This window comes from Mytilus trossulus, chromosome 13 (assembly GCF_036588685.1).
Source record: "Mytilus trossulus isolate FHL-02 chromosome 13, PNRI_Mtr1.1.1.hap1, whole genome shotgun sequence".
Taxonomy (NCBI): Eukaryota; Metazoa; Mollusca; class Bivalvia; order Mytilida; family Mytilidae; genus Mytilus; species Mytilus trossulus.
In genome coordinates this window covers 6,182,853-6,197,918 of record NC_086385.1, presented here as the reverse complement: position 1 = coordinate 6,197,918, position 15,066 = coordinate 6,182,853, and positions in this window count along the sequence as shown.

The window sequence follows — 15,066 nt, the reverse complement described above, 5'->3', positions numbered from 1 at the left end:
CCAGGCCTTGCGGTCATAAAACATAGCACATTTTTTGTACTCAGTCTGAAGAATCAACCAATCAAAATACTGGATTTCATGTTTCGAGCATGTTTTTTGTGCTCCGAGCACTGAGCAAAGTTTTATGACTTCAACCCCTGTATAGTAGTTTATGTTCTTGACATTTGGTCTCAGGTAGATAGTTTTCTCGGCAATTATACCACAATTTTTTTTTATATTATTTTGATTTTTACACCAATCCGTTACATTTCTGTCACTTGCGTAGAAGAAGAAGATGTTGAGGATCAAATTTTAAAAAGGGGATTCTAACACAGGACAAAAGAGGGGTTCCAACTACATGTTCTATTCAAATGCATTGATCGTCCAAAAAAAAAGGGGGTTCAACCCCCCCCCCCCCCCCCCCCGGCCCCCATTTTTGATCCGCCATCCGGTAGCGTGAGTTGCCTTCTATATATAGACAAAGTTTTTAGGTAAGACCATACGTCTAAGTGTTTTTAAAGTGCCAGTCTTTGTAAGAATCAGGCAATTTAGGTAAAAATCAAAACATGATCAGAAAAAAACCACCGAGCTAATCATTCTATTTAATACTAACTATCATCCTGAGTTAAAAATTATCAGTCTTTGTTTGTGTGTGTGTCTGGTAATTTCAAATAACTCGGTTAGAATGATAACAAATCACAGAGTTATCTCCCTTTATTCGTTAATTATTAGAATGATAACAAATCACAGAGTTATCTCCCTTTATTCGTTAATTTCATTTGAACCAAATACCAGAACAGAAAACAGAAATGAATGTTATTTTTGTGCATAACTACATTGTATGAACTGAAATCAATGTCAAATTGGGTGGATTTTTTTTGTCATGTTTTCACCACTGCCTGATTCTTAGGCAGACTGGCACTTAAAAGTATGCTGACATGTCTTCCTCTGCGTTTCTACTTTGTGTTGTGAATAAGCGCGTTAAAAATCTGACTCAGTGTGTCGGTCTGTCACACAACTGTTAACATTAACATCACCTTAACACTTTCTAGTCCTGAAATACATGTAAGATTTGCCACTGGACGTGAAACACTAATTTACCATCACCTTTAATATAAGATAATATTTATACATCTGTTTTTTTAAAGGTTAAATCAACGAGAAATTATGACAAAGGCATGTCTGGATTGGGGTTACAGAAAGGAGGAGTGAATATGGGGTTTGTAAAATAGAGAATATAAAAATGGATCAAATCTACAGAAATTAAGGCAATGCAGAATAGCGAGATCGAAAAGGAGAGCGAATGACTGGTTGCTTAATTATAAAGAGAATAGAATAAGGCCAAATAAAATAATATGTGTGTTTCCTGTTTCCTCTTTGAAAAAAATAGGGTAGGTAGGTAGGGATTTTTTTTTATTTTACCATTTTTTTTTACATTGAGTCTATGGGAGAGAAATCCTGACTTTAACAGTGCTTATTGAAAAATGACCAAAAAATCTTTAGGGTAGGCTATTTCTAAGCTTAAAATATAGGGTAGGTAGGGAAACAGGAAACACACATGCTTTTTTATTTGGCCTAATGGATAGAAATATAAAGAATATTTAAAAATCAACTAAAATTAAAGAATACAGATAAAAACCGATCCAGACCCTCAGTGTATGTTACCGAATTTGGCATTCAACAATTTTCAAAATGACTCCCAAAACAAACGTAAAACGATTACGAAGAGGTCGAGTTTAACACAGAACAAACAAAAACAATGGCAGAAATAACATGGCCAACATGTGCTTATATAAATAGGATACATGGTGAAATTCTCTAAATATTTTATCAATTTATGAAATCTGGTTAAATATTCAAAATGTATGACGAGTTTCAAGTAAGATATGAGCGATGTATGAACAATGAATTACAATGTAAAATGCAGCAAATAATTTGAAAAACAGAAAAAAAGAAGATATGTACGTGGAATACACGTGTTGAAACAATAACTGAGCCACAGATAAACATTGAAAAGTAATTAGTTGATATTGACACTCATTATCATACCGGAGTGGTAAACTGTAAAACCAGGGGAGGTGAAATGGACCGGTAACATGGAAAATTTTACCGAATTAATATTTCCTTTTTTAATATAGTTTAGAAAATCAAAATAATGGAGAACACCTGACTATGCCAACTTTTTTAAATTGCAAAAACAAACAGTTTAATGCAAGTCAATACGAATACCGGGTATAATATATTCTTGAAATGTCACTCGATCTCAATGTAAGATACTTAGTAGCAGATCTGCTTTTTAGTGTCCATACATTATCATCATGTATAAGTTGCATGTAAATTTTAGCACAAAAGATTCTGTTTTTACCGCATCATAATTACTCGTTCAAACTTTATTGCGGGGAACAAACAGAAAAATAAAACTAAACGCGTTGACCTGAAATCTAATGACGAACTTTCAATTGTTTTTTTCAACGCGCTGTGAGTGACGTACATCACAGCTTTGCACCTGCATAAAGTCGACGAAGAGGTTAAACTTACTAAGAGACTTCTTCGTAGTAATCGGCAAGTAATTTAACCCTTTAAAACCTCAATGCGTGAAATTTCTTCTAGTGATATAAGATTATACATGTCTGTCCATGATAATACGGTTGTATTGAGATGTTCAAGATTGCATAATGAGATAGCTTTCAAATATTTGGTAAATCGAGATGACCTTTCCTGACCTGAGCCTCGTGGTAACGTGTAACCTGGTTGTTAATTGACTGCGTATTGGTTTTAATGTATGTATATAATATTTCATATTCTCCTTTGATTCTGGAGGAGGTTTACACGCTGCATTGAAAAATACAACTGGTATATCATTTATCTTTCTATCAAAGCCACGAGGTCACGGAACTAAAATGACAGATTATTGAATTGCATAGCTAAATTGTGTATATGTTATTTAATTCCTTTTCTTGTTTAAACATAAACAAAACTTGATGAATTTAGAAAGAGAAACTCCGGTTATGATAAGGTAAATTTATTTGCCTTCTTATTCAAGCATGTATATATACACAATATGTCCTGCCAAGTTCTTTAATAAAAATAAATCAATTTCCGTGTGCTTGTCTAATTTTTTGTAATTCATATTTTGTATTTTACAATGAGATCGGTGAGCGAGTCAGGAAAAAACTTGCAGGTTTCTTTCCCCATTGTATACATTTGTTAATTAAACTATGGGTTCAATTGCATTTTTATCAACATTGAGCAAATAAAGTTTAATTCAAACCAGTGCTTGGGTTGCCGCATGCACTCGCAATGTATAGTCCGAAATTGCTATAGAGGTCAGAAGGCTGTTTCAAGTAGAAACATAATTGCGTGGTCCGCATACCAACCACGAACTGCGAAATTCCGTCAAACGGTCATGAACACAATATAGCGGAGCTTTTGCTCATGTTAAAGGTCTCATGATTTTTAAGATGAAGATTAATATTTAAAGCAATAATACTTTGATTAGGTTTTGACCAGTTCGTATACGAATATAGTGTCCTACTTTTATACATCACACACATGTCCCAAACTACACAAAGTTAGGAATTGGACATGGAAAAAAAACTATATAAAAAAGAACATATGGTATGATTGCCAATGAGACAGCTATCCACAAAAGACCAAAATGACACAGACATTGACAACTATAGTTCACCGTACGGCCTTCAACAATGAGCAAAGCCCATACCGCAACATAGTCAGCTATAAAGGCCCCGATTAGACAATGTAAAACAATTCAAACGAGAAAACTAACGGCCTTATTTATGTAAAAAAATGAACGAAAAACAAATATGTAACACATAAACAAACGACAACTACTGAATTACAGGCTCCTGACTTGGGACAGGCACATACATAAATAATGTGGCGGGGTTAAACATGTTAGCAGGATTCCAACCCTTCCCCTAACCTGGGACAGTGGTATAACAGTACAACATAAGAACGAAATATAAAAATCAGTTGAAAAAGGCTTAACTCATCAGATAGTCAAACATACAAGTGGACGTGGCTGGGTACTTATACATCCCAACTCAAAAAGACAACATATGCATTTATCACATAAGGGGGTACATGGTCATCTACGTTTGTCTTTGTTTAATATGATAGAGAGTAATTGGCATACATTGAGTCCTTGATAAATGAAGAATTCACAAATAAAGGACACTCATCTAAACCCTCATCTATCAACGAATCTGAATAAATCTTTATTAAATGACCCGATACCAATTTCTTTGCTAAATACCCTATATATGCATTGATCAGAATAGGGTTTTTTTCTCTGATGCTATCTATCGTCTTAATTAAACATTTTAACATGTTCAAATTTAGATCTTGTTCAAAGAAGATTTAATAGTTAATTAACCTGTTAACGACGCAGTTAATGACCCGTTTTAACACTTTCAATCTGTGAACGCTAGAATATTTACAGTTTATTAAACACGTGTCAATTTTTATGGATACATTATCGGGGCCATTATTCCGAACATAAATCGACACAGTTAGATACATATCTAGATGCATTAATAGATATGGTATAAAAGTTAAAGTTTTTAAAATGTAAATACACGAATAAAGTACAAATGCAAACAAAATTCTAAACAAAAGTGACATATTAAAATACAACCAAATCTTTTAGTACATAAAATCTGTTTTTAAATGACTGATTCGTGATAAAGAGTTGTATGTCAAGATACATTTTGAATAATAAAAAATGGAAAAAAAAAGTTTAAATGGATTGTCAATGAAGACGTTAAGAGTTGGACTCATTTATGAATGAAAAAGAAAAATGGTGTGAAAATAATGAAGATATGAGATTGGTAACAGCATTTCAACAAACGGGCGTTATTAGTGATATGAGGGGGGAGGACAGGGGTAAGGGAGAAGGGTACCCCCTGTCCTCCCCCTCTGATATAATTGTTGAGTCTGTTAGTCTGTTTATTTTCACAACCAGTGAGCTGACTTTGAACATTATAATAATAAGGAGATGAGTTTTGACTGCCAATGAGACAAGTATCCACCAAAGATTGATGATCCACAACCAGTGAGTTGATTTTTGTTTTATAAAACATGAACACAAAGTGGCTTACCGCACGCTATTGCTGTTAGAGAGCGAAGCACTTTTCCAACAGGAGCCATTGGAATAAACCTCAGAATAAACGTCTCCTTCCGACCGACGTTACTTAAATCTAATTACATTTTAGAATCCAAAAAGGCTACCCTTACGAAAAGGTCGTACCAATCAAACAGAAAAACTGCGGCCTTCTAGAACTGAGATACAAAATAGGCTTTCTTTGTAAGGTCCAACGTCAAAATCTTCACCAAATCTCAGTGGTTTGAACCAGGGGCAATTTTAAGGTAGCGCTTTGCAAATTTGCCTTTTTTACCCAACAATTGTACTATTGTGTAACTGTTTGTAATCACAAAGTCCCGTATGGTGACTTCTCTCTTCTGTTAGGATGATGCATTACCCTGTGGCCTGTCACAGTATCTTGTGAGAAAGCAATTTCCCATGCAGAGTTGTCGGTCCTTGCTCTCTCAGAGAGCAAGGACCGACAACTCTGCATGGGAGATTGGTGAGAAAGCACGTTTGAAGTCTATTTCGTGTCGGTCTTGTTCAATGCTATGGAATTAAAATATGGACGCATCCGGGTGCGGGAATTTCTCGCTACATTGAAGACCTGTTGGTGACCTTCTGCTGTTGTTTTTTTCTACGGTCTGGTTGTTGTCTCTTTGACACATTCCCCATTTCCATTCTCAATTTTATATCATATATCATAACTAGCGTTAAAGAGTATACGAACTCAGAGATCTACATTTTTAATATTGGATTGTGTTTAGAAAAGTACATAATCATTCAATAATGACAAGTTTTGCGTTTTATACACCTGTTATGTTTGCCACTGGACATTAACGGCATCTTTTACTCAGTCATCTGCTTCATTGACCCCTTATTAATTCGTATTCCTAAACTATCTCTGTAAGCACTTCCATTACAATTTAGGGATATTCAAATCAACCAATCAAAATATTACTCTTGCACACAATAATACAAATAAATATTTTAACAAATACCATGGCGCATACCGGTCAGCAAATCAAGATAATTTAACTCCTAATTTATTTGATTTTTAAAATTGTTTCATATGTAAGAAGTGAAATTACTTTCTCAACAGATTTAAATAGATGTGAGGTCTACGAACTTTCTTTATGTTCCCAAACGTATGCGCTGATAAATCTGATTATCTGAAGTGGGCGATTATTCAAGTTCGTCTAAATAACAGTGTGACCATTTTTATTCAAGTGTTAACACTGAACATGCGTAAACAAAATGCAAATCAAACAATTTAATATTTATATAATTGTTTCGCATTTATGACATTGAAAGGACCACACCAGAGAGTTAACGACCAGGCACAGTAACCCGAATAATGTCAGTCGTTATATTCCGCTGATCTCCGTCTAATCTCCGATTGCTACATTAACTACAGGCCGCTAGAGGGCGCAGAATTATTCGAGTTAAGGCACAGGGGATCAAGGCTCTCGTAAATTAAACGAATAGTGACTCCAAGAATACGAACATGTGACTTGGGATGGACCAAAGGCAATACATTTATAAATCATCGTCGCAAGTCAAGAAATCGTGTTCAACGTCATTTCACGACCTCATAAGGTTACTTACATGAATAAATTCACTTAAGTGAAAGCATTTTACCATAATAATGCAATGCAATGCTATCCTAACCGTGCTGTCAATATACGGTATGGTTTTTGCTCTTTGTTGAAGGCCGTATGCTTGTGACTTACATAGCTCGCTTACATCTACGCCATTGGTCCCGGGTAGATAATTAATCTCACCACATTTTTAAAATGACTACTTATAATTATATTCATTATTGAAAGCACGATATGTAAAAAAACTTTGTCATTGGTTTCCCCTCACACTGACGTATAACTCTTATTATATGACTTTACTAATGTTAATATAGGTATAGGTACTAAGTATATATATATATATATAACTCGTCTAAACATCAACCCAACAATGTTAGATCTGTAAATTTGCTTTCGCAAATTTTTGGTTCTTCCCTCCCCGGGATTTGAACCCATGCTACTGTGATATCGTGACACCAAATCGCCTGCACTGCAGCCGTCCCGCTAGACCACACGACCACCTGGGCTCTCAAAAAAAGAGCTTTCGGTGGGCATGTGTTACTTTTCCACGTCAGTCTTAATCTAGCGACGTACTACAGTACATGATATATAAGGCATGAAGATGTTATTGTTACAGATCAGCTAAATTATCTATAGTAAAGAATCCTACAAATTAATGTAATATACAGTCACAGAAAATAATTATATTCATAACATTGATACACTTATTGAAGTTATACATACCCCACCCCGCCCCTTTTTCCCCCAAAATTACATTTTTGAAAATTGTGAATTTTATCTCAAAAGTTGTTCGCGTCTACTCGATATTTATGACTTTATCAAACTTTCAAGAGACAAATTTTCGTGTATTTCAGATTTAAGAAATTATTGAATAGAGGTCAATAACATTATGTATACACTGTATATCTTTGAAGATAAGAAAAACAACTTGGGTATATTTACTTTGATGATGTGAAACCTGTTCACAGAACCTCAAGTATTTGACTTCCGTAAGTTTAAGACCAATTAAGGTCGTAAAACTCTTCCAAGTCCAACAGTGAATTGTATCTTTTACATATTTTTAAAAGATTCAAATTCTTATGAACTTTATGTCTTAAATTACCATACATAAAACGTAAGTTCGAGGATAAAAGCTAATGACAGTGAATTTGAATTATGATAACCTCGCGAGTTTTATAATAGATTAAGTTTTGCACAGATATATCATGTTAAGGAGGGGTTATTGCGAAAAAATACCAGTCGAGAGAATGTAAAATTTCACGAGCCGTAAGGCGAGGGAAATTCATTCTCAAGACTATGATCGTGACGTTACCTGGTTACAAGCGTCCAGTCGGATATTGTATTTTTTGGCAAATACCACGGCAGAGAGGGTAAACTAGGCATATCCTTTTAGAAAATACCCCGGGAGCGTTAAAAATGAATTGATAACAGTAAATTGGTGAAAAATACACTGGCTATCAACCAATCAAAAACCCGGATTCTTACATAAGGTGTAATTAATATATTTCAACTAGAAGCATTTCATTCTTAATTAATGGCTAATCGACCACTTAAATTGACAACTATACATATGGTACTTAATGAAACCGCTTAAAACTCTGTACACACTAATTTATTGGAGCATTTTTCTGACATACTTTTAATTAAACGATATATTTAAACTCCGTGTAAATTTATTATAATTGCATGTAATATTCGATAAGGGAACACTGATATGTATGATAAAATTAATGTAAACAGCAAGTCTGCATAAATAGTGCATTTTATACAGCCTGTTTCCACTTTAGATAAAATATATAATCAGTTCCCTAGAGGAAAAACCCTACATGGCAACCGTTTCGACAACTTTTTACTAGTTGCGAGGCGAAATCTTAAGATTGTTCAAATTCTGTTCACATTTTTTTAAATGATAAGCGATTTACGCTTTCTTCTTTTTAAACAATTCGTATTTTTAAAGTTTTCGGATAAGCAAAATGTATTCAACATGTACAGTACTATCAAAATACGTGGATTTATTATCTTCTTTTTCTGTCAACGTGTTTGAGAATTTTTTATATATTAAACGTTTTTGATATATTTTGATATTGTGACAAATAAATCGATAATTACTTACATGCTTGGTCCAAAAGTACAAAAGAGCTGTTGATATTTCTATATATTTCTATATTTCTTGACCCAAGAAAATGTTACTCTTATGGAAAAACTGGGTTGTTATATTTGTGACTGTTTTGAATTAAGGAGATCAGGCATGAACACTGACATTTATTCAAGTAAATAATTTGAAAATAAATACATATGATTATGCATGTATAATGTAATTTTATTATTCTTTTATTCACAATATATATGTGGTTTTTAGCTTGATTCTGACCAATGCTTATATTCCAATTATATATGTATATGCCTCTATTATTGCTGTTGTTACTAATTATGTAAATCAATTGTATCTGATTTTATGCCCTTTATGGGCCCTGTAATTTGGGAAATAAAAATATTCTATTCTATTCTATTCTATACAGCAAATAGAACATTCATTGTTTTTTAATTTGAGTTTAGGCATGCGAATCAGATACAGTGATTGCAGTAATTGAATCAACAATAAGACTCAAGGGCAGGGTTTCCCCTGGGTCAATTATTTTTTTCGCCACCTCTTTCGCCAAAACAATATATTTTTTGCCACTTTATTATTTTTTCGCCAAATAACATAACTATATTTTTCGTTTGAAATTTACATTTTTTTCTACCGCCCCCCTCCCATTTCCCTTAAATAAGATGATTTTGCCCATTGTGTCTGTGATTGAGTCAAGGGGCTTTGACTTATAGCAGTTAATGCCTGTGTCATGTGATCCCTTGTGGAGAGTTGTCTAGATTATTGGCAATCATACCACATCTTCTTTTTATAATTACAATATATACACAACCCTCAGTCAAAATTAAATAAAATGATAAAAAAATCACCTCGAATATTGTATTCATAATTTTCAGGATATAACCGATAAAAAATATCCTTTCTCATTTTCTCTTTTTTTTTTAATGAAAACGTGTGACTGTCCCTCGCTCTGAATTCAGTCATGATTTGCTTAAGTCTTCATATATTCTTTTCGACCAGGGGCGGATTCAGGATTTCCAGTTAGGGGGGGCGCAAATTTTTATGTCCGCCTAGCGGAGCGAGGCGAAACATCTTTGGAGGTTATTTTAGGTAAAATTATTGAAATATTCTTCTAAAGGGGTGAAATGTAGATATCTCGAACTATTGGGTGTTCTAGTAAAATTAGCGAGGTCAGGAATTAAAGTTTCAAGCTCACGAAACCGCCTTAATCCACACCTGACAACAAGCTACAGATAGACGAGCGGACAGACGGACGCAAAGTGACACGAGACAAATCACAATTGCTCACCTGACCAATATATTTCTAAACAAAAAGTTCTACTTTTACCAGCAATTTTTACATTTTCCTTTCATACTATGATATCTGTTTTTTACTTTTTTGATTTTCGGAGGTCGTGCTAGACTTTACTGAATTCGCCACAAACAACTAAAATCAGAATGAGATGCATTTACGCAGTTTTTTGGTTTTTTTGGGGAAACCAAGCATACAGTAATACGATACAGAATTCGGCTAAATATTTAGGTTGCAAGTGAGAAATAAATATAGACACAGAGATACAAATTAATAAACTAACCTTTCGCTCGAAACAGTATTTCTATCTTTCATTACGGATATTTTAAAAGAATCCCACCTGCCGATTGTTTTTTTGACTGTGTCATGACGAAATTGTGAAAGTGAGTAAGGGATGTTTTGGAACTTCGATTATCAAACAAATCTATTATAAAAACCGCAAATACAATGTAACAATTGTTTTTACTTTAACTGCTAAAAACCTATTATATTTTTCATCAAACGCAGCTCCGAGTTTGACACCTTCCTGTGAAATTATTTATATACAGAACTTTAATAAAGCGTAGGTCAGTTGATTCGACAGTAATCACGTTGATTCGATTCTGTTAAAATGACTGTTTTATATACTTTGAATGTTAAAAAAGATTGAATGGTCTCTTCTGATACTTAAATATGTTGAAGTCAACCCATGCTTTGCAAATTTTAGGGGGGCGCACGCCCGCCACGCCCCCGCCTAAATCCGCCCCTGTCGACTACATATATCAAATTCACTATAAACATGCAATCTTAAATGATTCAGGCTTGAAAAAAAACAAATGGACGCATGGCGTATGAAGCAAAACGTTAGTGTAAATTTAAAAAAAAATGTTCAAAAACTGCTGCATGCATTTCATAATTTTAAATTTATCATTCAATAAATATCTACTCAATTTAATAATCACATCTATAAAAGTTCATAACCTTTAATAGTAGATCAAAATCTTTTTTTTTTAAATCGTTGTTCAAACATTTTAATCATCTGTAAACTATACTGTTGACATACAATTGACAATATCAGCAAATCTAATTACAAACTATTGTCAAATCAAATATATCAAAACTAAAAATAAACTTACCGCACTTGAAACACTCCCATAAGTTTAAAAACACAATTGCCGATGATATCTTGTATAAAAGTAAATAAACCTCCATTATGAATGATGATTCCAACGTTATGAATCCAAAATTGTATTTTAATCACAAATTCTAACACATCTTTTTCAAAATTTTCAACGGTAAAATTGTATTATAATCACAATTTCTAACACATCTTATTCAAAAGTTTTAGTAAAAGTTCTATCTAGAATTATTGGCGAATTGACCGTCTGCAGGGCAAATTCGCTGTCAAATTATGAATGATGATACTGATGTTATGAATCTAAAATTGTATACTTATCACAAATTCTAACACATCTTATTCGAAATTTTTAGTCAAAGTTCACTTTTACAATTTTGGCGAATTGACCGTCTGCTGGGCAGACGACAAACATTTTAAATGCCTCATCTGTAATTTAAATATACCAGTGCAGCAACGTACACTTTCATCGCAGTAATCACATTTTATTAAATGTCCCAATACATTACCAAATAATCACAGGTATCCATATCGAATAGGAGAAGGAGGAGTCGGTGATTATTTGGTTCATCAGAAAAATAACATGATTTACTGAATAAATCCTGTTCCAAATCATTCAGAGGAAGAAGAAATTGAGGAAACTGAGAGGGTTGCACAGGTGGATTCAAAAATTAGAAAGAAGTAAAAGGCATATCAACCTATACTAAAACAGTTGCTCTATAAGAAGTCTCGGTCTATATAATAAGTAATTTTCAAAAATATGTCCTGAATTTTATATTTTTTATAAAACATCAAACGGGATTTCATTCCCCTGACTTTCACCGCACTGAATTCGCTTCTTATATGTATTATTTTATTGTTACACAGTTCATCAGAAAAATAACATTATGCTTTACTGAATGAATCCAAATGATTAAGATGAGGAAGGAATTGGGGAAACTGAGAGGGTTGCACGGGTGGATACAAAAATTAAAAAGAAGAGGAATAATAACCTGGAAAAACAGGTGCCCTATAATAAGTCATTTTCGAAAATGTGTCCTTATTAAACAAAAAATCAAAATAAGGGATGTTATTCCCCTTAAATTTCTTTCCCAAAACTGCATGAAACATGAAATAAAAAAAAAATATCAATATATTTTTTGTTACTTTTAGTACTTTAATCAGAGGCTATTTTCATTTTTGTGCTAATTTTCAGTTCCTTTTCTTCAATACATACATAAAATATCTTCTACAATAAAATATAGTTTCGCCTTAATTATTAAATCTGCATTGTATTGGAATTTTCTAGGGTGGTGATTTCGATATGTTGCATTGTACCTGTCGATTTACAGGTGTTTTATCCAGGTGCTAGTCAAATAACCACAGATATTTTTAATATTTACATTTTTATCTTAATATATGTTAGTTATGTGTTTAATCATTTCACAGATCGTTTGTTAGTTGTAGTTTTATTATGTGTTATAAAAAGTAATTTCAAGTAATAAAACAAGATTATGGTGTTAATTTTGACAATCTGTAAAATGTTGTCTGGAATGGAGAGAAGCGATCTTTAGTGGAAGTGGAAAAAGGTGTCTTGAAAGCAAAGTAAATACTGCTTATGTATTGCTAAATAAAATTGAGAATGAAAATGGGGAACGTGCCAAAGAGACAACAACCCTACCATAGAGCAGACAACCGCAGAAGGTCACCAACAGGTCTTTAGTGCAGCGAGAAATTCCCGCATCCGGAGGCCGCGTCCTTCAGCTGGCCCCTAAACAAATATATATACTAGTTCAGTGATAATGAACGCCATACTAAACTCCAAATTGTACACAAGAAACTAAAAGTTAAAATGAAACAAGACTAAAAAAGGTTAGAGGCTCCTGACTTAGGACAGGTGCAAAATATTGCGGCGGGGTTAAACATGTAAAAGTAAACGCATAATAATACGTACATTAAAATTCAGTCCAAGAGAAGTCAGAAGATGTAAATGTCCATTTTGCCATACATACAAATTCAAAAGTCGAAAATAAATGACAACGTCATGGCTAAAAAGAAAAAGACAAACAGAAAAACAGAAACTACGCAAAACACAGCAATTATCATTTCATAAGCATGTGCATGTCAACTTTTAAAGTCTGACAAAGCAGAGCTTTTCATACCTGCTAACTTTTCAAAATGCCCATTGGGGTTTTGCGTGCAAGATGGCTGTCATAGTCCTAAAAAAAACTTCAATTTGGGAGCCTCCATGGGGAAAATTCCCCGCAAATAGTGACAGTTATGGCTTTTTATCCGACTGGAATTTTTTTTCTTTATTTTGTTGTTATACAAATTTTATATAATAAGATTGACCAACACATCACATAGTCAATGTGTACGAGTTGTAAAATAACAATATACTAATATTCAAACATGGTAGTTGCTGCTATTCTTTGTAAATAAAAGACTGGATTGTCTACGTTACTCTAGATTTTACTGTATTTATATAAAAAGATTGACAAAAAAATTAAAATAGTCAATGTGTTCTAGTTGTACCACAACAATCGGAATTAACATTCAAACATATAAATCAGTAGTATTGTATACATATAATTGCACCTGTCCTAAGTCTGGAATCTGATATACAGTAGTTGTCGTTTGTTTATGTAATATATACGTGTTTCTCGTTTCTCGTTTTTCGATTAGACTGTTGTTTTTCCCGTTTGAATGGTTTTACACTAGTAATGTTGGGGCCCTTTATAGCTTGTTGTTCGGTGTGAGCCAAGGCTCCGTGTTGAAGGCCGTACATTGACCTATAAGGGTTTACATTTTTTTAAATTGTTATTTGGATGGAGAGTTGTCTCATTGGCACTCACACCACATCTTCCTATATCTAAATAAGTATTGCGGTTGTCCACCCGGTATTGAAAATAATTCTAAAATAGTCAATGTGTACGAGTTGTACCCTAACAATCGGAACATTCAAACATATGAGATGACATGTCATGGGTCAATTTATTAATATGAATCAGTATTATTACCAACATAAGTATTGCGGTTGTCCACGCTGTTATGAAAATGATTCTTGTAGTAAAATAGTCAATGCGGACGAGTTGTACCACAACAATAGAAACATTCAAACATATGAGATGACATGTCATGGGTCAATTTATTAAGTTTCTTTTGTTGTTGGGAAGACATGAAATGGAAATATTTGATTCCGGTATTTTTATGTTTGTTGTATTTTACACTAATCCTGTTAAAGCGTTACTAAACATGATCTTATACACCTTATGTTAACCTGATTAACATCGTACAAACAATTACAACGACAATATCGACGAGGAAAAGGAAAAAACTAAAATAAACAATAAAGAACTAATGCATAAGTTCGTAGGGTTCAAACATATATTGCAATATATGATAGCAAATAAAATTCCTACATTTTATTCGTTTTCGTTTTCTAGTATACAGACCGTCGCTGGGCTTCTAAAATGTCGTATATTACTTTTTTGACTAAACATACTTTTTGACATCAATGGTCTGGGCGGTAGGGAATCTTTGGTATTACAAAAAGCATACAGTTAGACCAATCATAATGTGTGAAATAGGAAATATTAAAAAATTGCCAATGTCAGTTGTTTGTAAAGTTTGCTTCCAAAATGTTGTATGAAAACTTGAAAATCGTTGTAGAATGGCTTTGGGAAAAATAATAATTGTACATTTCTTTATTCCTGTGAAAATAATTTTAAGGTCTTGGATAATCCAGAAATGTCAATTTTTTTATTTCACTGCTATTTACAAAAAAGTTCAAGTTCACATGCGACATTTTGGAAGCATGTATTTTGCCAAAATTTTCAAAGCCTGATTGTGAGATATTTTTTTCTTGAAAAATTTGTAATTTACAAC